At 47.6% G+C, this 26,361-nt stretch overlaps 1 long non-coding RNA gene across 1 annotated transcript in view; it reads left to right on the forward strand.

The window, feature by feature from the left end:
* Nucleotides 1-26,361, forward strand: part of LOC134519901 (uncharacterized) — a 109,461-nt gene that overhangs the window by 36,645 nt on the left and 46,455 nt on the right. The gene's annotated exons all lie outside the window — the stretch shown is intronic.

The following is a 26,361-nucleotide window of genomic DNA, read 5'->3' on the forward strand; positions in this document are numbered from 1 at the left end:
CTAAGATTAAAAGCAGAGTAGGTTTTAAAATGACGGGAACTGAGAGGAATGAGAGAACACAGTATTGATTATCCACACCAGTCATGTCTGTTTCTATTTAGAAATATGAAAAACAGATTAATGAATTAATGATTCAGTGTCAAAAAGGGGCCCAGAGGGAGCAAGTCTATTTAAGTCATGTGACTGTGACTGTAAGAACCTCAGCAACGTTGGGAGCTGGTAAGAAGACAGCGATGGGAGAGGGGCTGAGTGGCAGTGGTTACAAAACCCCAGCACAGACAAGACAGGGAAGGGATGTGTCGGATTTTAACTCCATGACAGTGAATGGCCACTGAAGGTCTGGATTCTTGGGGCACCCAGCAGGCGGCACAGGGGTAAGAGATAACCAGATGTATCATCCACTGGGTTGAGGTTCAAGTTTTCCAGCTCAGCCATTAGCAGTGGTGGTGGGTTAACCCTGGCTGGCTGCAGGTGCCCACCAAGCCACTCTCACACTTTCCCCTGTCGGCAAGACAGGGGGAGAAAGTAAGATTAAAAACCCCGTGTATGAAGATAAGAACAGGAAGATCACCATCACAGGCAAAACAGACTTGACTTGGGGAAGATTAATTTAATTTATTGTGAATTAAAAATAGAATAGGATAGTGAGAAAGAAAAACAACACTAAAAACACCTTCACCAAACCCTCCCTCCTTCCGAGGCTCAACTTCACTCTTACACTCCCAACTCCTCTTCATCCCTCTGAGCGGTGCAGGGGGATGGGGAATGGGAGGTTGTGGTCAGTTCATTATGCTTAATTTTGCTGCTCCTTCCCCCTCATGCTCTTCCCCTTCTCCAGCATGTGGGCCCTGCCATGGGAGACAGGCTTTCAGGAACAGACTGCTCCAGCGTGGGTTCTCTATGGATGCAGTTACTGCCAGAAGCCTGCTCCAGCATGGGTCACAGCCCCCTTCAGGTACATCCACCTGCTCTGGCATGGGGTCCTCCGTGGGCTGCAGATGGGTATCTGCTCCACCATGGACCTACATGGGCTGCAGGGGCACAGCCTGCCTCACCATGGTCGTCACCGTGGGCTGAAGGGGAATCTCTGCTCCGGCACCTGGACCGTCTCTTCCCCTGTCTTCTCCTCTGGCCTTGGTGTCTGCAGGATTGTTTCTCCCACATATTCTTGCTCCTCTCTCCCCAGCTTTTGTGCAGTGTTTTTTCCTCTTTCTTAAATCTGGTATCACAGAGATGCTACCATCGTCACTGATGGGCTCAGCTTTGGCCAGTGGCGGGTCTGTCTTGGAGCTGACTTGAACTGTCTCTGCCCAACACGGGGGCAGCTCCTGGTCTCTTCTCACCAAGGCCACCCCTGCAGCCCCCCTGCTACCAAAACCTTGCCACGTAAACCAAATACAACAGCGATGGCAAGTCATAAAGAAGGAACTGCACAGACACTGCCACATCTGGAAGGAATTTGTGTTTGCTTTGAAACCTGTGCATGTGTTTTGGCTTTTCCTTACTGAAGCTGAGCAGCTGTTCCTTGCTTCAGCCTGAGTCTGTGTCCAGGAAATCAGGAAGTGCATTGCAGAAGATCAGAAAAATGAAACCAAGGTGAGAGGCAGATAGGAACTGGTAAAAGATGTAGAAACAAGGTTGAAGAGAGACTTTTGATGGAACGTTTTGTTTCCGGGAATAACAGTTATCAGCATTTCTTAGCATACAGTATAAATTTGCATGTCTGACTGTTGATCCACTCTCATTTTTATATGTGTGAGCGTCTGTGGGTTTGTGCTCGTGAATAGAGGGCTAGAAGTCTCGGGAGACCCACACTTCAGTTCAAGCCTTTTCTCCAGTTACCAGCTGATTTCAGGGAATGTACCACAGTTGTACAGCTCTGGGGAAATGTATTCCAGTTGCCTGTAAATTCATTTCTAAAGCTTTATAAATGCCTTTTCCTTTAACCTTTTCAGTGTTCCAAAATGCAACATGTGTGATCTGTGAAGAAAGAGATGCTTTCTGTCCCAACAAACGCAGACACAATCGTGTTTGAGAACATCTGACCTTATTCATTATTCATCTAGGCACATGCATGTGTAATTCTGGCAACGCGTGAGGAACTTTCCCTGGTATTGTTGCCTAGGGGGATGCACTGCGAGGCAGGGTGCTTAGCTTTTATTCCGTTACCTGGTGCTGATTGAATGCATGGCCTTGGAAAAGTTATTTGACCTCTTTGTGGATTGTTTTCTCATAAAACAAAATGGGCACAAGGAAAATCGACCGCTTACATATCCACTAGAAATCTCAATTCAAGTAGAAAGGCAGTCAAGAGATTCTGAGAGGAAATGTAGAAAATATTTGAGAATTTGGTGTTTGAGTCACGGGGAGGCATTTGGAAAAATTCCCTCTGTATGGCCTAGAACCACAGCACTTGTTTGCTACCGGCATTAATGTATCAAGTGTATAAAAGGTCCTTCTCTATTAGCCGCATGTGTTGCTGTTGTGTGGGATACTGCTACGTCTTCCATGTTGCCTGTGCCACTTGTTTTAGGGTGATAATGCTTTGTTTTGCGTAGGCACACGCATATTTCTCTAATCACTGTGCCGTGTTCTACATAAAGCTCCTTGAAATGTTTTCAGTGAGATCAAGTAACTTGTAAAAGCATGATTTACTCAAGCGTGATTCTTGCCTACATGTAGCTGGTTGGTTGTTGCAACTCCTGTTTTCAGCCGGTGTTGGGCTGGTGTTGTGTTTTAGTGGCAGGTTTTTGCACGCACGGCCCCTTTCTGGTTGTGTGTGAGCTAATGGCGCTGCTGTTCACACCTCCCTGTGCAGGTATTGCAACGCCTTTCCACACATACGATTAAAAGGCAAAACTTAATTTTGCAGAAATTAATTGCGTTAGCAAAATGGTTTTTAAAACACTCCGGAGAATGTTCTGTCAGCTTGACAGATGAAGGTAATGCTACAAAATGAATTTTGTTGACAAAATAATTTCAGGGTGTTGATAAAATGCGTTTTGTCTTCAGAGTGAAAAATACCAGACTGACAAATACTATTGTCCTTAGAAGTGTTTTTTCAGCTGTCAGTCAATTATTCCCTTTTTGAGCCAGCCAATGATAGTTCTTCATATCTGAAAAAGCTTTCGTAAAAGATAGCGTTAAGCTCTGAAGGACAAAATAATTAAACTTTGATTTGTTGCTTTCAAATTGAAAACAGCTTTGTTACTTTGATGAACAAGGATTGGTCGCCTGGGAAGTGGAAACAGGTGGCAGGCGTGTGATGGAGATTTGACACGCGTTGTGGAGAAGAGAGGGTGGATTCGGAGCTGGGTTTCTTGAAACAGCTGTTTGTTTGAAAACTTACTGCTAGGATATTTGAATATGTTGCAAGCTTTTAAAATGGGTTTCCCATGGATTTCACAAGCTGTTTGCATGCACTCGGAAGTCTTATTCCTTCTTGCCGTTATCTCACACTTCTGGAGCGTGAGAGAATTTTGCTGCCCGCAGGCGTGCAGGGTGGGCTGGGGGCGGCCGGCAGCAGCATGTGGATGAAAACTGCACTTTTAAAAGACTCTAGTGGCTGAATTTGTGAAAAATTTTGTGAAAATATTTACTTTATAGCCATTTATGCTATGTGGCTTTCAAGGTCTCTGTGTTTTTGAGCCTACCCACATGCAGGGAAGAGGAGGAATGAGACCTGGGCACTTGACCCAGGCTGGCCAACAGGATTATTTCGTACCACAAACATCACATTCAATATAAATTAGAAAGTTTGCTTTGAAGTTCTTTCTCCTAGAGAACTTCTTGCCCTGATGCCAGACCCCAGAGCCCTTCCCTTCCTCCCAAAGCCACAGTGCTCATAGTGTCCGACAGCTGCCATCCCTGCTGGGAGCGCACGGCTTCCTGCTGGTAGAATGGGCTGAGTATGATCCTTGCATATTTTATATTGGTATTGGGATCAATGTTGGTTCTTTAGTGTTATTAATGTTAATTATCTAGTCTTAGTCTATTAAATCTGTTTATATGTCAACCCTCAGGTTTCCTTGTTTTTCCCGATTCACTTTCCCAGGTTGGGAGGGGTCATCGGATGATAGAATAATTATCTAAATGACAATAAATTGTTGTGTGTTTCTCAAACCATAACACCACTGCGGCCAGAAGGCCCTGGGTGTTCATCACACCCACTTTTAGGACAGAAAGCCTTCCCTGGCCCACTGGCTCTGTGCAGACCAGGGCAGGGTAGGCAGAGGCTTCCTCGCTCTCTGTGGCTCAAGGTGATGCTGCCAGGCAGTGGCTGGGAAGCGGCAAGAGCTACTGCGGCTGCCACAGCACAATGCAGAGGAGGCAGCGCTCAGGAGCTGCCTGTTTGCATGGTCTGCAGATGTCGAGACTTCCCATCAGTATTTCCTATGGTGACCTAGAGATGTCAACAAAAACGCTCCTCTGGAGCATAGGCAGCTGTCACAGCTTACAAATGCTAATGCCATCACCAGGCTTCTGGTTATACCTTAATAATAATAATATGTACATAGAAAAAAATGTTTGAGTCCTTTCAGGAGCTCCCAGGAACACTAGGCCCCTTACCATGACACTTGTATCAGGTCAAGCCCAGAAAACCAGTGCTGAATCTGATGAGATTTTATTTTTTAGTTGCTGGACCAAAGTCCCTCCTGGTGCAGCCCAGGAAAAGTTAACCAGGTTATAGCAGGGGTAATTGGAGTCAATAATTTCAGTCACTAAATGCATGGAGCTGTTTCTCCTAGATGGAGAATGGCTCTCTAGCCATTCGGCTGCTTCCCAGGAGGGTGACATGCCAACATTTTTTCTGAAACCCTCTGGTTTTGGGATCCCAGGTTCAACAAACACATCCCCTTTTCTCCTGCAGCACAGAAAAGGAAGGAACGCTTATGGGATTTTTGAGGAAGCTTGAACTCAAGGAGATAGTCTTGTGATGAGGTAGTGGTGCTTCATTGCCAGGTTGTATTTTTTTTCTTCTTTATCAATACTGGCATAACTAATTACATTAAAGCATAAATGACCTTGTTGGAACAGCTAATCTTAGTCAAATGAGTGTGCCACTCCCACAAGTTACTGGAATGACACTTAGCGTAATAGCTCCTTAATATGTGGAACATCTGTTCTTTGTTTTTGAAATAATCAGTGACTCTTCCTCGTTACCTTCACTTACCAGTGCCAAAGTGAGCCAGCCATCCCTGGCATAACATTTAAACTTTTTAACTTCTGGCTGTATGGGTTTTTGAAAGCACTGACAAGAAAATAAGCAACCAAACTATAAATTATCTGAAATCCCAATTACAATTAGTATGTGATAATTAACTAATAGTAGTTAATGGCACTGGCTAATAAATTAACAGAAGCATGGTTTCTCTTTTGGAATTAGAGTTAACGGCGATGCTAGTAGTATCAATTATGCCTTCAGTCTCGCTTTTAAGGGGGACTGCCTTTTGCTTTAGGAGCAGTAGGACTGAAACCCCTCCAACAAGCTGAGCACAGCGGATAGTCTTTTAAAACATGTTAATAAATACGAGAGCCCACAGTGACCATCCAGTCAAGCCACACCATAAGCAGAGCTGCTGTCTGTGTAAATTGCTGCTCCTGTTGCAGCAGTGCATGGGCTACTTGAAGGCTGCTTTGGGAGAGCCAGGGGAAGAGATGGGCTTCCTGAGGCCCTGGAGGGTGGTGGGCTCTTGTTTCCCTGCTGAAAAACAGCCCCACCACTCTCTGCCCGGGCACTTCTGCGGCTTGTGCCAGCGACATTGTCGTGGGCAGAATGTGCCTCGGGTGACAGAAGAGCCCAAACCAATCCCTCCAGCTTCGTTCAGGACAGCAGGGAAATATGATGTGGCCATTCCCCGGGTGAACTGGGATGTCTGGATATTATTTGCTGATTGAACTTCAACAGAGCTGTGCTTTCCCCTTCCATGCTGTCTGTCTTTAGCAGGCAGATATCAGCCTGGCTTCTCCCTGCTGGGGCGTGGAGGACAGGGAGAATCAATGCACACCTACTAATCTGCCTTCACTTCACTTCTGCCTTTTAGGCTGCTTGGTCCCGTGGTACAATCACAACAATGCTAGAATAACACCTGAAAACCAATCATTTTTATGGGAACACACATAGTATAAAAGGTCTGACTGTCTGTGCACACATATACCATCAGTGGCTATTACCCAATAAAGCTGTCAGATAGAGAAACATCACAGCAAGTCCTTGAACAATATCTCCTCAAGTTTAAACAGAGAAAAAGCTCCTCACAATTCGTTTCTCGTAAAAATAAAGGAAAGAGGATCAATACAAGCTGAATGAATGAATCAGGGTTGCTTTCTATAGACAAGGAGAGAAACAGGGTGTGCGACCACAGGTGCTGGCTTTGGGAGGGCAGCCCGCTGGCCATGCAAATCACCCTGACAGACTTGGCAGGAGCCCTCAGCTGCTAAATGCCAGTGTTGACTGCCTGGAGTGTCTTCTCCCAGGATTTGACTTTTATTCTGGAGAAGAGCAGGAGGACGGGGTCCTTCCCAAGAGCTGACAGGCCAGGGAGTGCCAGACAACCCTGTTCTCTCTGCTTTCTCCACACTGAGAACAGTCTTGGCGCAATGACAAACCTGGAATAATGAGCAGGGTGTAAACGAGCTGCTCTGCTGCACTGGTGTCCCTGTGTCTGTAAATGCTGTCAGCACCCTCCTCCGCTCAGTGCAGATGCACCCAGAAATTCCAGGTTTCGTTGTCCCATTTTTGCAGTGGTTCTTGGCCCCAAAAGGAGCTATAGAAAGTGCTTTAATTTCTCTATAGTGATTAGGAACACGGTGCTTCCTTCATGACATGCTGTCTGTGCTTCTGAGGCTCCTGCACACTGAGCCCTTTGTATTTCTCTCTTCACAGTGTGAGTCCCACGATGCTCCATTTAATGGATGTTATTTAGGTTGAAAGGTAAGCAGCTTAAATGCTTCGCTTTCTAGTGTCTGTGTCCTGTTAGAGCCATCTCTCACTCACTCTCAATTGCACATTTTGTTACATGAACATGTTTAGATAGAACAAGGGTTTTTCTGTCCTTCAAATATTTATAGTGATGACTTGTGATGTAATCAATAGGGTTTGCAGAATTTCACCCTGCACCATCGCATCTTTATTCTTCAGAATGATGCTTGCTGCAATATTGTAGCTAGGACTGACAAGATAAAGCTGAGTTAAAACAAATTGCACATTATCTGCTTCCATCCTGCTGTTGAGATTGCAAAACAGAACAAATGAAATTCTATCAAAGAGAAGCTCTTCTCCCTCCTCCCAAGCAGAGGAGTGGCAGCTACTGAGGCAGACGACCAAGAGCAGCTCTGACAGAAGCTGTGCTGAGATGGGGCTCCTATTCCCTCGCCCCCAGCAGATGACCCAAGTGCTTTGCGCCAGGCTTCCAGATCCATATCCATCTCACCTCCATGCTAGATCCCGAGCACATCTTTCCCAACGCCACTTCAGTCTTTGCTCAGTCAGCTCCTGGGGGATCTCCAGAATTCATCACACTGTTACAGACCATGCCGGAGTACGGTCTGAGCTCTCCTTCTCCTGCAGCACACTCCAATAGCTCACACCAGCTGTTGCCTGGTCTCCTTGTCTCCTTGCCCCAAGAAAGACTGCAAGGAGAAACACTTCCAGGGAACTGGGATCATAAGACAGTTTTTTCCTTGCTATCACAGCCAGCAGAGAGCCAGTTTTCCTGGGCCCAAAAAACACTGGTGTCCCGCATAGTCCCAGCAGGAGATGCTGACAGGATCCCTTTGTGGGCCAGTCTGAATGCTGGTCCTCTGCACTACCAGACCTGCATCATGAAGTCTGAGTATTTGACACTGCAGGCCTGCTGTGAACCTGCCAGTACACACTGGAAACATTTTTTGAAGGACTTTGGGAAAGCGGGCAGGCTATGGGGAGGTTTGGCTGATGTAGCTTTTGAGGAAAGTGGTGTTCAATATGGATATGTGTACTCTGTGCTGAACTAAGAGGTAACAGGAGCTTTTCATGTAGTGAGGAATGAAATACAGCCCTTTTAGGAAGCCACATGCTTCTGTAGTTGATGAGGAGTTGAGAGTATCTTGTCGCAGAGCTGCCCAAATAGGGGACTCGGCACAAAGTCATTGGGCAGAGTTTAATCATGTCCACGTGGCTCCTTTGTGCCGTGGATGTATCTGACTTTGTCTCAGTCAGTGAGAGTGGGATGCTGTTTTGGGCACGGTAACTACATTGAAGAACATTATGGTATTGTTGTTCTGGATGGAGCTGCCAGGAATTGCTTCTTCTTGCTGTTGGCTGGAAGGTGGCTTCACGCTTTTTTGTTGTATGAGGTAGGTATATTTAAGTTCATTTGACAGGAAGCCTCTTGACTTCAGCAAGAAGGCACTGCAGACAACCTCTGGCTGAGAGGCCAAAGAACTTCCCACTCTTGTTGCTGCTCCTATGAAAAAGAAAAAAAGAATTTCTCAAAAATAAACCACATTTGACCTGTAAGCAGAGAGTTTAGCTTGGCAGATGGCAAGGGAGGAAATGAGGGATCAGTCCGTGAGAAAGATACAGGCAGAATACCACCTGATTTCTGTCTACTTAAAAGCCAGTTCTTTACTGGGAGAAGTCGCAGACTCTGCCTCTGCAGAGCTCCCTGCCTCAGTCTGTGAGTGCTGAACCGGGGACTTCTCCAGTCTGAGACTGAGAGAGCTGCAGAGGAATGCTTAATTATGTGACTGCTACCCCAAAGGATAATTACCCAGAATCTGAACTACCTGCAATGCCCCTGGAAAGCTGTTTAGCATCAAAGACATTATTTAGCTAGCCAATAGCAAAGAGTAATTTTCAAATACAACAGGAAATAAACGTCTACAGATTTTGAAGATACTAAAAGTGATGGATCGTTATTACCTGGTATTAGGAGTTATTTTTCCTAATTCTGTGTAGAAAAGTCAGGCACACGCTGGTGGGTGGAAGGAGCAGCAATTCTATGTAGCCTGAGTACCTTGGTTCAGAATATCCTGGGGGTAGTGGAGTCAGGAAAGACTCTTCCTCCTTCTTTTTAGGGATCCCAGAGGGATTCTCTCCAAGCCCATCATTCCTGAAATGTCTTTTAATTGCTGCAGGGCCAGTTCTGTCTGGGACAAGTCCCTGCGCAGGGTCCTTCTGGGCTCTGGATGGTGATGACCTCTGCCAGCACCAGGCCCTGGTTGGCCCCAGGCTCTACCTGGTGGCTTAGTCAGGATCTCAGTGGCAATAGCCCACAGTTCCATGGCTGGGGGATGCTTTAATGGCCACACCAGCCAGCAACCTGCTTTTACGTCTATCCAGAAGGACACAAGTGTGTATCACCCTTGGCACTGGACCGTCTTGCCTTGGGAGGTGTGTCTGGTATAGCACTTGGGCTGCCCTTGGCATTGCAGAGCAACATCAGTTAATGCAACATGCACGTACAGTGAGTGTGAGATGTGGCGTTTGTGCAAAGACGTGTCAATGCCATGCCAGTGCGCTTGCCTGTATCCACGGTCATCTTTGTCTATAGAGACATAGTCTCTATCTTGTCGATAGTCATCTTTATTGTTGGTAGAGATTAATTAGTATTTTATAGCATATATGTGGTGGGCCACCCCCTGTTTCCGTGTTAAGGGAATGTAGCTAACTGCCCTGGGTCAGCTGCTGGTGCGCTCCCTGGGAATGGTGCACGCCCTGGGAATCGTTCTGCCCACGGCTGCCCGGTGAACTGAGGTCCACAGCAGTGGAGCTGGGCACATGTGTCCTCCCGGCCTCTTTCAGATGCACACAGAACCTTGTGAAGAGCAGATGCAGCCAGCATCCTTGTTGATCCTGGGAGTGTCTGGAACCTGCAGTACTATCCCATTCTAGTAAGGGTGCTGTTAATAAATGTAGGGCTTGAAAGTGCCAGTCGTGACTGAAATAGTAATGAAATTACATCATAAATGCAGCAGCAAAGCTGATGTGGTTCCCTGTTAAACAACTCAGCTGTATATCCCATTTCATAGAGCTCTGAGGAGGCACTGCGGATTCCCTCCCCCATCCCACTCAAAGGAGCCTTGTCTGCTTTGAAAGCCTGTATTTTTTCCAGAATATCAAGAGTTTGGTTTCTTTGGACCTGACTGCAAATCCAGGAGGCCTTTGTGTGTGTTTCACAGGGCTCTGTCCCTGCAAACAGAGTCCTTTGGTTTTCGAGCTAGTCAGGCCCAGGACTTGCTTTGTGTTCTCTCCCTTTATATTTGTATCACTGTTCTATTACAGTAAGGTGTTGCAGAGAGGAGATGAAAAGAAGCTTGGAAGTCTATTTCTATGAAAGTGTGAATTTATTTTTAAATCTCTTGAATTATTTACTTTGTCTGCCATTTTTTAATGACAGGTGAATACGTTTATGACTTGTTCTCTTTCCCAAGGTAACGCTTGGCATGAAGGGAATTAATTACATGCAGAGGAAATGCAGCTGATGTTAATTTTCAAGTCAAGTTTCAGCTTTGCTGAAATTTCAGAAAGAAAGTAGTGTTTTATAAATTAAACTCTGCTTTGTATGCTTTCTTTTTAAAGGAGGCTTGGCATTTGGAAAGGCAGCAGGAACAGAAAACAAACATACGAGATGAGGGAAACTTGTCTTTAAGGATGTACTCCGTCAGCTATCAGTAGATGGCTGTGAGAGATTGGTGTGACAGCCCATCAGCTGTGTGTGGAGAGTGTAATAGACTCCAGCAGCATACCAGCACCTTTGGCAGGACTTGGTTTCAGTGGCAAATTGCTGGTCTGTGGCACGAGCTGCTGCTTTGAACTGACAGGGTGATTAAACTAGTTGCTCCTTGCTGTGAGAGAGCGCATGCCCTGTGCACTACCAGGAATACCTCGTTCTGCTTCAAAGCAGTTTAGATACTGATACCACTAGAGCTTACCTGAAAAGCATCCTGCACTGCCATGTCACAGAATCACAGAATGGCAGGGGTTGGAAGGGACCTCTGGAGATCATGTAGTCCAACCCCTGCCAGAGCAGGGTCACCCAGAGCAGGGTCACAGGAACGCGTCCAGGTGGGTTTGGAATGTCTCCAGAGACGGAGACTCCACCGCCTCTCTGGGCAGCCTGTGCCAGGGCTCTGCCACCCTCAGGGTAAAGAAGTTCCTCCTCACGTTTAGGTGGAACTTCCTCTGTTCAAGTTTGTGCCCGTTACCTCTTGTCATGTTGCTGGGCACCACTGAAAAGAGCCTGGTCCCATCCTCCTGACACCCACCCTTTAAGTATCTGTAAGTGTTGATAAGGTCCCCCCTCAGTCATCTTTTTTCCAGGCTGAAGAGACCCAAATTCCTCAGTCTTTCTTCCTAAGAGAGGTGTTCCAATCCCCTAATCATCTTTATAGCCCTTTGCTGCACCCTCTCCAGCAGTTCCCTGTCCTTCTTGAACCGGACAGGACCTTATCGATACTTATAATGTCTGCACTGTCTATGCAGGTGCACTACCAAGCAGGACAGGCAAGGCTGTGCTTCCGTGGAAAATCAAACTACTGTCAGCAGACATTGGCAAACTGGTCCCCTTTGTTGTTCCATCTGAGGCTATAGTTGGCATTTCAGTTCCTCCTTCCAGAAGGCTGGAATGATCTTACATTAACTCTTGTGGTATGAGAAGTCTCAGGAGCCCATCCCCAGAGCTGGATAGGTGCAGTGGGCTGGGGCAGTGGCGCTGGGTCTGCTCTCCAGCAGACAGGCTGGGCATGAGAGCGGTGACCCCGGCAGCTGCTTGCCAGCCCTCAGTAAGTTGTCCCTGCAGGCAGCTAACATGGGTAGGGTCATAATTATTTAACTCTCCATCTGCAAAGTCCACTTTCCCTCTCCGGAATGACAACTCGTACCTGATGCTTTGGAACTAGAGAGCAGTTTCTTCCAGCCTCCAGTGCTGTTTGTGGGCAGTGGTGCCCTTTGCAGCTTAGCAGAAAGCAGATCTGTTTTAAATGGGGTCTTCTGATTCTTATGTACTGTGGTATTTACAAGTTCATGTCCAAGGTCTTACATCCCAGATTTCCAGCTCTTGTGTTTAAATCTGATGGAGGTAACCCTGGGAGAAAAGGGAAAATCTCTGCTTGGGTGAAACTGCTTTGGCTGTCCACTGCCAGTGAAGCACTCTGAGCTGGGCTGGCTGAGTTGCAGTATAATCCATGTCCCATCTGCATCATTTCATCGTCTCTTAACAAGAGGACTACTAGTTTAGCGTGCCTGAGTGTATTTATTGCTCTGGGTCTTGTTCTGAGGAGCAATGACCACTGGGTGCCCCATTATCTTTTAGCTCCTACGTGTATGAAAGAGTCATCTCATGTTTCCTGTAGCTTATGGCCCATATCTGATAGTGGAATGTAAAATGAGTTTATGATTTAGAAGTAGAAAAGGTTAACTCTAAATAATAATAAAAAGTTAAAATGCAGAATAGAAATGTTGCTTTAGTTTTTATGGGTTCTACATAATTTTGGCTTGTTCCCCGAAGGATTTAGTATAACTCAATGAGAAAATTGCATTCAAATCCTGTGGGCTGCTCTGCCGTGACTGAACTGAAATTAGGGGAGATATACAAAGTAGTTTTATAGAAACCGTTTGGATGGCTGCCTGCCGGGGGGAGCACTTCGTGCCTGGGCTGTACTGTCCCTTGAAAGGGACAGAGATGGGACAACAGCAGGCTTGTGGTAAGGAGGGAGGACACAGCTGCATGGTTTTGAGGCCGTAATGACGCCTTGATGGTCCCGGGGGACCTGAGTGCACAGTGGCCTCTGCTTGCTATTCCTGCCCCTGGGATGTTTGCTGAGAGCTACTGGGAAGGAGCAGCTCATCAGATGGCTTCTTGCTCGGAGCATGGTTCTTGTTTTAAATGTGTTGTTGGGTTGTTGATAGCAACTTTACCTTCCTAGGGCTGCTCAGCATCCAGTGCCTTGGTCTGAGGCCTCCCAGAAGGAAGCAGTACCAGTGAGAGGTTTTGCCGTCTAGCCCAGGCCCGTGGGCATTGCTTCTGTCTCCTCCTTAGCCTTGCTTGAGGTGTTTGCCGAGCTCCAGAACTTCCCGAGCAGTCCCATGAGCACATGCACAACCAAGTTGTGGCTTTGCCTGTTCCATACACTGTTCAGAGCACCATAGAAGGATCTTCCTGTACACAGGCAAGGCGCTCTGCCTCATCCTCCTGTGAATGCTATGATGTGGCACACAGCTGGAAAAAGGCTTCCTGAAACTTGGGGCAGTCTTAACTCCTGGTCTTTGGGAACAGAGAGGGTAAAATCACAAAATAACTGTGGGTCTCTCCCCATGGAGGGCCCTTGGGAACGGCTTCTGAGTGAGAAGGACGGCTAGGACTCAGCTCTCTCTGTAGAAGTGTCCCTTTGCGGGGTGTGCTGCAGGGCTCAGTGCCCTGCAAGGCTTGCCTGGTGCCCACAGCAGGAGCACTTGGGGGTGTGAGCACGCAAAGGACCTGGGTTGTTACTCAGTGCTGACATTCCAGACATGACTAAGCCAGTCTGATGAAAGAGATGGAATCTGACAGTTTTACTATTCAATTGTTTCTTATAGATTTCAAATAAAAATAAATTGGCTTCTTTTAGAAGAACAAACTGTGGAAAAGCTTTTGTAAGCAGAAGTGAGTGGTCTCTGAAGCATGGCAGACAGCTCTGTATTCACAGCCAGCTAACAAGCTCTTCAAGGCCCATTGCAGAGGGGGCTGGATTGAAAAGCAAATGCCTCTTCTTGGCTCAAGCTTTGCCTTGAGGCACTTGCGGAAAGAAATGCACAGGAGGAAGGGGAGGAGGTTTTAGAGCCTGAGCATCCCCCAAAGGCAGGCTCATCCCCAGCACAGCATTGCAGACAGCACACTGCTGGCACTGGTGAGCTCCTGCCAATGCCTGCAAGCCCCAGCGGCGGGGTGCTGCTTGCAGAAGAATCAATGAAAACCCGTGTGAGACCGGCACAGTCTCTGTTTGCCGTTTCTGTTGCAGTGGGTGCAGGAGGCCGAACATTCTGGGAGACATGGTTCCTGCCCTGCGGGGCTGACAGGCTTGGGGTGAGACTGCAAGGAAGAGGCAAGGAGGCAGTGTCCTTGCCTGTGAGAGAGGGATGAACTCCTTGGCCCTTCCAGGGGTGGGTTTTTCATTGCTGGGCTGCCTTCCTCTCAAGGGCAAGCATGGGGCTGTGTGAGCTGGGGTCTCTGGAGGGGCTCTCCATGGGTGCTGGCATTCCCGGGTCTGCCTGTGGCAGACTTGCTTTTTCCAGGATGCTGGAGTTGGTGGCAGAGTGGGTCTGTTTGGATGCCTCCTGGACCCCAATCTCCTTTGTGAGACTCCTTTCCGCAGAGGCTGCTGCAAGGCATCTGGGGAGCAGCACATCCACAGGCGCTGTGACACGGTCAGTTTGCATTCAGAAGGAACTGCTGGCTTAGGAGGTTTATCTGCTACTTTTATAAATCACTGGCCTGTCCCTGCCCTCCAGGCAACATCCTGCTGGCATCTGCATGACTGGTAGCCTCTGCAGACTGCCGAGCCCAGGGTGGTGATGGGGATGCTGTGCCCAAGCTAGGGCTGGCAGCGGGTGCTGGGGAAGGGCAGGGTGACCGCCAGGCCCCCGGGTGCAGTCTGCCTGCAAGGGAAGAGTTTGGTGCACGTCCCCAGGCGCTGCTTGCTGGCAGGCCATTCCTGAGGAATTAGCCTTGGTGCAGACAGAAGAGCCAAGGGAGCAATTGCCCTGACATTAAACAAGCTGACAGAAAGTGCATCTGGAGCAGTGATGATAAGGACTCTGTTTATCAGGATAGGGCTCAGAGAGCTGGATGCCTTGCTGTGCCCCCAGGGTGGGAGGAGGGAGCTCGGTGAAGCCAAGCAGCCCCTGCTGCCCCTTGCACACATCTCTTGTGAGTGCCTGTGGCGAGAGCAGCAGGCTCCATGCCCTCAGGGTGCTGTTGACCAGAAGAGCTCTGTGCCCTGGGCTGAGAGGTCACCCTGCCCTTCAGCAGCGAGCTGGACTTCCCTGGTGTAAGCATTGGCCAGGGCCAGGCAGCTGAGATCCTGGATCCTCCTGCTTTCCTTAGTGCTTTGGTTCAAGTGGCAGGCTAGAGAGTCTGGCAGTTCTTCTCGGGCTCTTTGCACCTTTCAGCTTGGCTCCTAAGGACTGGTGTGTGCTGGGCTATCTGTTTATCAGCTGGAGTTTGCTAATGAAGGTATAAGCATTCTGGATTCTTTGTCGGACTTTGTTTGCAAAGACCCTGGGATACATGAGTAAATGGCTGTAAGGAAAATGCCTTTCATCGTTCAAGATAAAGAACATCACAAAGCCTTAGAGACATCACTTCATTCAGGAATTAAATTGCAAGAGTCATCTGGTGTCAAATAAGTTTCATTTAATAGGTCACTCACTTAAATAAAGTTTCTGTAGAAATCAATATCACTTTCTCCTGCAATTGACAGCTCAAGACATTGAAAATGGCGTTTTTCACATAAGGTTTATTTAATTTTAGGAGGAAGAATCCCTCCCACACCTTCTGCTTGGTCTAGGCAGTGCTGATACAAGGTTAACAGTCTGCCGAGGTGGAAACCTGCCCTGTCCTTTCCCATGGGGGTAATGTGAGGTCATTTTAGCACAGGCTTGCCAGTCTCACGTGCAGTCAGGATGCCATTGTCACAGGGCTGTATCAGCCGTGTGTCCACAGCTCACTGAAGGAAACAGGGACAAGTCATTGTGTTCCCTCTACAGATGAGTTTGGCAGGGCAAAATGCCTCATTATGTATCTTAGCTGAACTAGGCTTTCTGTAGAGACTGGTACCTGTGGGCTGTGAAGACTGGACATTGCAACAGGGATGCATCTGTGTCCGGGGTAGGTGAATCTTGCAATTTCAGCCTCCCTTAAGAAAATGGGACACCTTTGCTCTGTGTTTTTTATTTCAGTCTGATAGTATCCCGTGGGCCAGGGAGGAGACTCTGGCAGCTTTCTGCACCATCTCCCAGGAGAACTTTGTGTAGGAAATAAGAGCTGTTATTATTCCTACTACAGTGAAATAATTGTTTCTGAACACTTGCTGTTTCCTCCACTTGCTTTTCAGTCTTAAGCAATTTCTGAGGTTGACACGCCATCTCCAGTCACATTTGTCTTGTTGTATGGCATGACTGATGCAATTACAGCTGACGTTGTCACAGCATTTTGCACAAATGCCTTCAATTGCAGGATGGCAGATGACCCCTGAAATGAGCAGCAGGAGACATCAATGCCCTAAACTTCCTCCACAGGAACGAGCTGCTGGCTCTCAGGGTAACGTGTGGCCAGCGTCAAGTTATTAAAGCAAACACTTTTCTTCTGGTTGTGTGCAAGAAGCACTCCACTCTTGCACAGCCTGCATGCAGACTTTCCCTGTCAGCATTTTTGGCCACAAGACACCACCTGCAACCCATGAGAGTAACTGCATTGGCAGTAGATATCAGAGTTTCGGATGACTGAGGAGTGCGTGAAGTGCTTTGCCTCCTGTCTGCCCATCGATACAAGTGCCAGCAGCCACGATGAGGTGCAGAGGGTGAGGGACCAGGGACTGGCCCAGGCTCTGCAGAGTTGCATGTCCTCGCAGAAAAGCAAGACTCTTTTACTACCTGGGTATTTACAGTGGGAGAGTGGCAGGCTATGAAGGTGCTTGCAAGCCCTTCTCTATGAAGAAGGATGGCAGCACACTGGGTGCGGTGCTGTGCCGGGAGAGGAAACGCCTCGGATGCGAGTTAAGCAGTGGGAAGCGCAGCGGAGGTGTTGGGAACACCTGTGCTTGCTCACGGCACAGGCACACGGGACGCTCAGCGGGCCCAAAACGTAAAACTGGGGTGGAATTTTCTTCTCCTTGGAGCATACAGCTCCAGGGGCAGAACGTCCATGGGACAGCAAATGCTGGCTCTTGCGCTGAGATGCAGGCGGCAGGAATGCTCGGCAGGGCACCAGTTGGTCTGGGAGAGGGACAGGAACAGTGACATGCTGGCTGGGCTCACTGTCATTGTTCGGAGAGTGTAGGAAGGCACTTTTAGGACATGGTTGGAGCAACTTGTAGCAGCTAACCCAGAGCTGATGGCAGTTCCCCACTCCCTGCCTAACAGAGAGAATTAGGTGCTATGTAAAACCACCCAAGCTTTTAATGACCTCTTTCAGACACAAACTGACCATCTAACTTTGCACGATTCACTGAGATTCCACTTTACTCAAGGAAATAAAAATAATAGTTTAAACCATTTCAAATATAGCTGTAAATCCCTAACAACGTTAACCTTTTCCAAAGCATTAAACTGATCCCTGGTGGATTCTTGAAATTGCTATTAGAAGGAGGCACGAGATACTCTCTCCTGAACTTCATGTTCCCAATGTAAATAACAAGCCACGCTGAGTGTGGGGTTTATTAGCTTTCTGACTGGTGCCTGCCTGTCTCCTCACCCTACTCTGAGTCATCAAACATTAGCATTTGCTGCATTATGAAGGCAAAAGTTCATGCAGAGAGTCACAGATGTGAGGAGGGGGACTAAGGTGATGTTTGGGTTCAAAGAGGGAACAGCAGCTGCTGCGGAGAGCGTGGGAACGGAGGAGAGCTGTCTGGCTGGTACGGCCGTGCATCTGCCTTTGAAGAGATCTGAGGCTCTGGTGTTCAAATATCAGAAGGACTTGGCTGGAGACAGCAATAGCAGGAGAGGTTTAATTAGGCTTCTGGGTCCAACTCATTCATTATACAAGACTAGATCCGGTATTTCATTTTGGTGCACTGGCTGAGGGAAGAGGATGGGGACCGCTGACCTCTCCGGGGCCACAGAGGATTGCCCCAAAAAGGGTAAAGTGGCTGAAAGGAAACAGCTTTTTGATAATAACACCACAGTCCTGCCCAGGCAGGAAAAAACAGATCAGGGCCTTTTTACTAAGAATTTACCCCTGGTGTGGCACATGCAAGATGAATACTATCATAAGAAAACTGCTAGAAAGGAAGAATGTAAACATAAACATGAACGAACACTGGGATTGTTTAAGGTGCTTTAGCAGATACCCCAAATGGTCATAATCTCGCAGTCACGAAGAAGGAATCTCCAGTTAAAAAGCCTCTTGATCAAGAGAGAGCTTATGAAAGTATCAATTAAAATGTAAAAAGGTACAAATATGGATCTCACTGGGAAAATGAGAAGCTCGGTAAATGACACCTATTTGGCCATTCATCTGAGAGAAGACACTGGTATCAATGAAAAATCCATGGGTTAGGGCCAGGGTTAAACATACCAGGAACAATTGTGCTGAGGACTAGGCTCTGATCAGCACTCACAGAGTAGGAAAGGCTGAAATATTCCTAATCTGTATTTGGAAATAAATGGGTGAGCCACTCGCCTCCTGCCGTAAACACAGAATACTTTATTCTACTGGAAACTAGAGGATTTGATAAACTGGGACTCTTAAATGTTTAAATTTGGAAGATGGTATGAAAGAGTTATTTGAACCATTAACGTTGTTTTTGAACAAAATGTGGAGCACTAGAGAAGTTTGAGAGGCCAGTAACAGTGAGTAACAGTGACTGTTAAGCAGCATATCGGGAAGGTAAGGGAGGAGGCCAAGAGCTGTGCGCTGGTGAGGCTGATGGTGTTCCTGGGAAAATATGCAGAAAAAGAAGTTGCTTCCTCACAGATTGTGTATTTAAGAGCTCCTTCTTCCTTGTGTGTTTGGGCCGCATCTCAAGGGAACGCTGCATTTAGTCTCCTGGTGATGTCGCAAACCGCATCTCCTCTGATATGGCTCAGCTCCGTCTCTGTTTTGCTGCGTCCCTGTGGAGCCTGGCTCTGTGTTAGGCTCTTGGAGATGGAGCTCCTTTTTTCAGGCTTCCCTTGGTAACATCCGCACCTGCCCTGCTGCCGTGCCGCTTTCTGGAGCGCTGGTTGTGCTATCCATTCATAGCATGCTGGGAGAGCAGCTGCAATTGTATATCCAATAAGGGCAGATTACTTGTAGGCTGCTTCAAGTGCCATTAAAAGACATTTAGTTCTAAGAAAGGACAAGTTCACATTCTATCTAACATCCTTAATGCTTGTAATTTCTATGAGCAGTAATATTGATTCCTAGGGCTGTGCTGACTATAACACAAATGGACAGCAACTGGTAGGAGGAATTTCCTAACCCTGCTATATTGCGTTCCCTGAAGATGCCGAGTGATTTGTGTGTTCCCAGCAGCTATAATCTGGTAATGCTTGTGACCTGCATGCTATCGGATACATCCTGGCTACAATTTCCGTGGCAGAAGCTTGGGCGGGGAAGCAGCTTTATACCATCAGTGCTCTCTGGTTTTCCTTTGTTATAGCCCCTTGTCAGGGGCCCTCAGGCTTTTATGGCATTCCCAGTTCTCTAAGGCAGGGAACATCCAGGGGCTGGTTCAGGATGCCTCCTGGCATGGTTCAGTGTGGAGGCAGGAGGCAGGATGGAGGTGGGTGAGCCAGCGAGGGGCAGCTCAGCTGGTAAGGGCCCCATTCCCACGTGCTGTCCCTGTCACTCCCTGTCCGGCATTGCTCCGTGGTGTGGCCTTGCAGAGGGTGGGATGACTTTCATCAGTGAGAGACGGGCTGGAGGGACTGGGTGTCACCCCACCATAAGCAAGTGGGGACAGGAGCCTGCCTCTGGGAATGGCGTTCTGTCCCGAATGGCAGATACTGTGTTCCTAACTTCAACTAGCACCGACGCTGCTTTTAGGCTAAACAGCTGACAATTAACAAGCTTGTTACTACATTTGTCCCAGGCACTTCACATTGAATTACTGATATGTTAAATATCTGATTACCTTTGAAGCTAACTAGCTTACGATAGATCCAGCACAACAAAAGCATTGTCAGCTCTGAGAAGGTGACAATCAGAATTGGTACCATCTGTTTTTTATTGGTAAGGAGTAGAAAACTCCTTTGTGCTCAGAGCAGATATCACAATTGGAAAGCTATGATACATAGCTAAAGTAAGACTTTGTGTTTCCCATCTTTTCATAGCTACAGAGCTTTCAATAGTGCAAAGTCGATTTTTATTTGAACATATTTGTGAGATTAACCTAAACCGTGGGCCTGGACTGCAATTTGCCCTTCTGATAAACAAGGATAAACAGAACCAGTACTAGCTGAGAAACAAGATCTGGCAGTAAACAGAGCATTATTGAAGAATGTTATTTTCAGCAGTGCAGCTGCTTGTCTCTGACAAATTAAAAAGGGAAGCATCTGCAAGGCACAATGGGAAGAAAATACTGCAGGAGAGGTTTTGTCAAGAGTCAGAGGTAATAGTCCTGTGGAGACAGTCTTCTGGTGCTCTGCAAAGTATTATGATGCTAGATGTTAGCGTTCAGAGAGCTGAAGTAGGCATTTGTATGCGTTGTGCAAGGAATGGTATGTTATTTAAACATGGTTTCATCTAAGAGTCTGTATTCTCCAATTCTCTGTCAATACGTGTCTTAGAAGGGTTTCTTCCAAATGAGGAGGGATTTCACCCTTCAGTGCTTATGGTAGGAGAGCGGATAGGTAGCCCATCTCCCTGTGCCTTCTCCAGGCTGATACCAGTCGCTCTCACTCCTTGTTTTTGTCTGGACATTTTAATAACATGGTGAAGACAAGCACAGGAAAGCTCTTACTGAGGAGCGTGCCCTGTGCTCTCGCTCCCTGTAGCACAGCTAGCAAACACCTTTCCTGAGCAGCTGCCCTGTCTCTTGCGGGGCTGTCGCCTGAGACATCCCTCCGGTTCTGCAGTGGCAGCGAGCTGGGAGCCTGCGGGCTGCCCCGTTCTCACACCAGCAGCCTGTGCCTCTGGAGGTGCGTTTGGTTTGCACTGTGGCTGTGGGTTAACATCGTTAAGCCACAGAGGGAGGAAAGGAGATTATATTTATGTGTGAAGTGCGTGCATGCCGTTCCAAGAATTGCCTGAAAGAAAGTGGAAATAACATTTACAGTTGGCCAGGAGAACAACCTCTTAATTTGACTGGGCGTTTATGATTTCCCATGCATTTCTTAAAAAGGCATCTCTTCCTGCTGTGTTCAAGTCAACTGTGGTCCGTCCAGTCTTGGTGCTGCGTCCTACCCGAGGCACTACCCCAGGTCTATGAACCTGCTGGATGCTTGGGTACCCCAAGTGTGGTGTGAACTCTCTGTTCCTCCTTTCGGGCAGCCCAGCAGTGGGAATCCCTGCCCGAGGCTCTGCTGGGAGCTGCCCAAGACAGGGTGTCTGTCTGTCTTCCAACCCTTCTCTAGGACGGTCATTTAACCTGACTTCTGTAAATTAGATTGTGCAGATATTTCAGAATATACAGACTCAGACAAGCCTTACCTTTGACTACACTGGGAGTCAAGACTGTATTAAAGAAGCAGCTACAGCTCCATAGCAAAGACAAATGGGGAGACAGTGTTGGCCTCACAACACCGGTTTTCAAAGCATTTGGAGGTCTGTACACCGGAGAGGGCTGTCCTGAAAGGCACAGGGCACTCCAGACTGTCTGGGCTGATAAAGCAAATTCCCGAGGGAGCTGGGACAGCCTGATCTGTAGCAAATCTAGGACAGGAATTCAGGGAACATCTGCCACATTCAGACAAGAGACCAAGCACTCCGCTGCCAACACTGGTTGAACAGTGTTAGGGCTGGAGAGGAAGGTGGGAAGGGGGTAACCACCCGAACAAGGGCAGGGAGGGCACCATGGCAGGTACTTTCCCTCTCGCTACAGCACAGTTTCACCCACGGTTCAGAGTGAGCACACCCAGACTCCCTGCCTGCTCATCATGGGCCACTCTGCTGGGACTTTGCAGGACCGTTACGGGGGACTGCAGGGAAAATACGGCAGGCTCAGCTAATGGTTGGAGCAGGTGACTGCAAATCAAGGAGTCTGTATCCTGCTGTCAGAGACATGGAATGGACACGTCTTTTACTTATTTGAAAGGAGTATTCATGCTTTGTAATACAGGTGTATTCCCTCATGGAGGTGATCTATAATGCATCAGAGGTGTGACGGAGGTACAGTACTCCTCCTGCCGTCTCACACCTTTCCTTAACAAAGTGAGTATCAGAGATTTACAGTTACACAAAAATTGGAGATGAACTTTTTGTAAATGATAACACTTAAAATTCCTGCTGCTTTGAAGCTGGAGGCTGAACAGGTGCTGCGCGCTACAGCCATCACCCCCCTGAGATTGTAGGTTTTAATTCACCTCCGTTTACGTCATCTGTTCCCTGTGTGCTGGTGTGACACTGTAAAATGCGCTCAGCTCCCAAGGTGCCTATGGACCAAATGAGTTCCTGTTCCAGCTCTTGCTGCTCATGTGTCCCTCATCCTTTTAGTGTGTTGGGCAGCACCATCTGTGGCCACGTTGAGCCCCTCTAGGCACCAGCACCTTTCCTTGAGAGAACCAGATGTTTCAAACCAGTTCCACAAAGCTGTCATCTGAGGAAAATCTTGGTCATCTAGCCATGTTCTTACACCTCCTTGCAGCATAAGCTGTGGGGGTCATTGGGGAAGTTATCAACAGGTTTTCAGAGAAAAGGAGCCTTTCCAGGGGGTCAGACTACCTGCCTGTGTAATGAAAGCACTGACTTCAGTAATGCCTCTTCCTGGAAACCCGTTTGCATGGGGAATGGACTGTATGCTCTGAGGACTTTTGTGTGTTTGTGCTGTAGCTGGCATTGGGGACGACACAACTAGGTCCTTAAGTCAAGTCAGGCTTGGGTCTGCCACTTTGCTGAATGCCCGCCAGCTCCTTGGAAGGAGGAAGGAAAATGTGGGAAACAGGCAGGAAGGCAAGCTCCCAGGTGGCCCTTGCAGAGGTGTTGTCATCTGAGGACCAGGATGGTATGCTGCACAAATAGGTTGTCCAACTCTAGGGTAAATGTTAAGCCTGGAAACAGATGTGGTTGTGGGTACCCAAGGAGCTTCTCCTCCAGAACTGTATTAAGCATCAATTGTGGGACTCCAGAGAGCCTGCAGAGGGGACGTGGAGCACCTCACAGACTTGCTGTAGCTAATTCTTGTCACTATTTGTAAGGACAGTAGGGCGGAGGAGCCTCTTAAATCTGATAATTGCCCTAAGGGAGTGTCTTGCACTTCTTGCGTTGGAAGACTGTTGCTCATGAGCACAAGGCAGCGTGTACAGCATCAGGCTTCTTGGTTCTGAGTAAGAGAAGAAAGCCATACGCTCTCATTGTGTACTTGTGGCAAGCAGAGAAAAGGTATTTCATAGAATTAATTCTAATAGCACTTAGATGATTCCTGTGATGTCCGTGACTCATTCAAAGGGCCAGTGAAAGAATGGTGCAAGCCTGTATTCCAGGGGAACACTGCCGGGTGTCTCATGCTGGCTGGGCTAGAGCTCCGACCCTTCTGTGCAGGACCTCAGTCCTCTACATTAATTATGTCTCCCTGGACAAATCCAGCGAGATGTAGATGAAGCTGAGATAAACGTGCTTTCTGTAGTCCTTGGCTCTTGCTTAGCAGAAGAAAGTTAACCTATTTAGTTTATTAAATATTGTTGCAGCTCTTGTTTGGTCATGTTTATCCGTAGGTGACCATCTATTTTCAATATGATTATACTGGAGGGAACTGGCAGGGTTTGCTGCAGGAAATTCCTTTAGCTGCCCAAAGCCCAGTCTAGGGGTTGATGCTTAACATGCTGCTGCAGTACAGACACATCCTTTAAGCATCAAGAAAGAGATGTGGACTGGGTTTTTTTTTTCTTCAAAAAATGACATTTTGGAGTAGGTTAAATCTACCACTTTTCCACATTTTCTCAGAGAGAGATTTCTTCTAGCTAGTGTACGTGCTTTCCATGAGAAATTATTTATGAGCTACTCAGTCCCCCGTCTACTCTTCTTGATGTAACAATAGTAGATCTGGAGGAATGACCAAGGTTAGGTTTATAGTCTCACTTCAGATGTAGTGCCAAGTTATTCAGTGCTTCGTTTTGTTAGTGCCTGAACCAAAGGGCAATTTGTCTCAGCACTGTCCTTCAGATTATACCCATATACCATTTTACCAATAAGGCATGCACCTGCTGCTCCAATCCCAGAAGAAATCAATGTTTCATTTCAGAGATGCCAATTCTTTGCTCTCCTTTCGCCATTCTTAAGAAGACAAACTTTTCTAGGGGGCGTGGGAAGAAATACATAAGGATTGTGGAAAAACCTTGTCTACTTCAGCTACTGCATCCTGTTCAATTATGAATAATAGACCATCTCACCATAGGCCTTGTCATCAGGGCTTCAGTGATCAATATATGTGAATGGGAGTGGGTATATCCTTTGTTGGAGATCCCTCTCATTGGCCTAGACTTCTGTAGTCCTAGTGGGAGGTGTAAGATGCGGCCATGTCATTATTGTCTTTGCTGGGCAAATGCAGAACTGCAGCTCAGCTCCTCGCTCACAGCCAGTTATCTATCCTGGCACTTGTATAATTATAATACATGCTTTATTGCTTGTCAATATTTTAACCTTTCTGACACATTATCCCCTAGGGCAACTGAGCAACCTTAATAATATAGCCGATAATTATCTTCCACATGAATAAAGTTATCACTAGGGTCCTGTATAAATCATATGGAAAAGATGACAGATTTCACTGGCTGGTCATCACAAAAACGGGAAGAGGCACAGATTGTGACAGCTTAATGGGGAAGGTAATAAAACCAACAATAAAGTCATTTATAATATAAGCAATGATTCTCAGGCCCTTCTATTTGTTTTCATGCTAATAGAAGATAAATGTCAGATTAGGAACAAGACCTGAAATTTCTATTAAAAATATTTGGAAAATGTCATTAAATATCAGCAATTCACAGCTCAAGAAGTGGCAGCATGGGTCTTAATTACCTGTATGAGGTCCTTGGAAGCAAAGTGGGGATAATAGTGTTTGCTTTGCCGTTTCCTGAGGGGCTGTGAGGAGTAATGTTTCTACAACGCTGAGAGCATCAGGAGCCTGTGCTGTCCCTGCGGGCAGCAGCTACCCCTCCCTTGTGGAAGGAGCAAGATGTTGCGTGGTGCCTCAGCAAGAGGAAGCCCCCTGGCCACTGGAGGAGAGCGGGACAGGGACCCTATCAGGGATCCTGAGTTGGGTACATCACAACTGTTTTGGCAGGCCTCAGGTTTCACAAGGAACCCAAGCCGTCATTATAAACAAAAAAAACCCCAAAACCTCAGTGCAGGCGTGAAAAAGGTCTGCAGCAGTAATGGAGGGGTGAGAAAGGGGAGGGTGCATTATAGTGTATATGAAGGTATAAGACATACTCAGTAGAAATACATGAAGGACTGGTGTTTGTGTCTTTAGGTTATATCTCAGTATTGCTAGTCATCTGGAACGCACGCTGTGAAAATGCACCGACAAAAGGTTTGGGAGTGGGAGTGAGCAGTGGTGGGAACACGGGGTGAGCAGAAGTGTCCTGGGGAATGGCAGAGACTCCCTGTGTGGCAGCAGGGTAACGGCTGAAAGAGCAGCGGAGCAGGATGCTGCTGCCCCAGCTCTGCTGGGGAAAGCCAGGGTGGCCTGGGGACGGTGTGGTGCTGGGGCAGGAGGTGCCGCGGGCACTGCCGTGTGCCGTGCGGGTGCTGGGGAGCTGGAGGTGATGGGGGCTGGTATGGTGCTCTCCAGCAGAAAAGCGCGGGTGCTGCCTGGGCATTGCCCCCTGCACGCCAGCTGCCAGTGAAGCCAATGCTGCTGTGGCTGGAAAAGCAGGAATGGCTCTTCCCAGGCTCTTCCCAGCCTGGCCTGGGCTGTCCTGGCTCTGGATGGTCTCTTCAACATTTGTCTTGGTGCTGGGATTAATCTGGCGATGTCTGTGGGACGCAGGCTGGGGAAGGGGTGGGGAAGGGAGAGGGATGGAAATCGTATTTGTATCTGTTGTTTAACATTCATGGTGTGTTCTCTCACTTGCACTTCTTCCAAACAAGCACTTTGAGGTCTGAGCCCCGGTGCCTCTAATCCAGTGAACGCCTTATTGATCAAGTCTTGTCATTTGATACCCTGAGCTGCCTAGTGTTGCGCAAAAAGGGTAAATTGCTCCTTATACTTTAAAACAATCAGAATGTTTTTAGAGCATGTAGACCCATATGATAAATACAGAGGCACAGCTGGGATGAGAATAGCAAAAAGCAGAGGGATAATTAACAGCTGGAACACCGCAAACCAGTTCCCTAGCCCAAGCCCTGGAGGAACACGATACATTCATCATGTTGCTCTCTGGGCTGATGCTGCGGCTCTGGGGTGTGAGGTATTGAATTATAGTCTCTAGAAATATTGTTTGGGGAATGTTGAGGAGAGCTGGTAAACAATGTGCTGGAAGGTGACAGATATGTTTGCAGCTTCATATAGTGCTTTCACAATAAAAAGAGCCATCCGGGG

This window comes from Chroicocephalus ridibundus, chromosome 8 (genome assembly GCF_963924245.1).
Source record: "Chroicocephalus ridibundus chromosome 8, bChrRid1.1, whole genome shotgun sequence".
Taxonomy (NCBI): domain Eukaryota; kingdom Metazoa; phylum Chordata; class Aves; order Charadriiformes; family Laridae; genus Chroicocephalus; species Chroicocephalus ridibundus.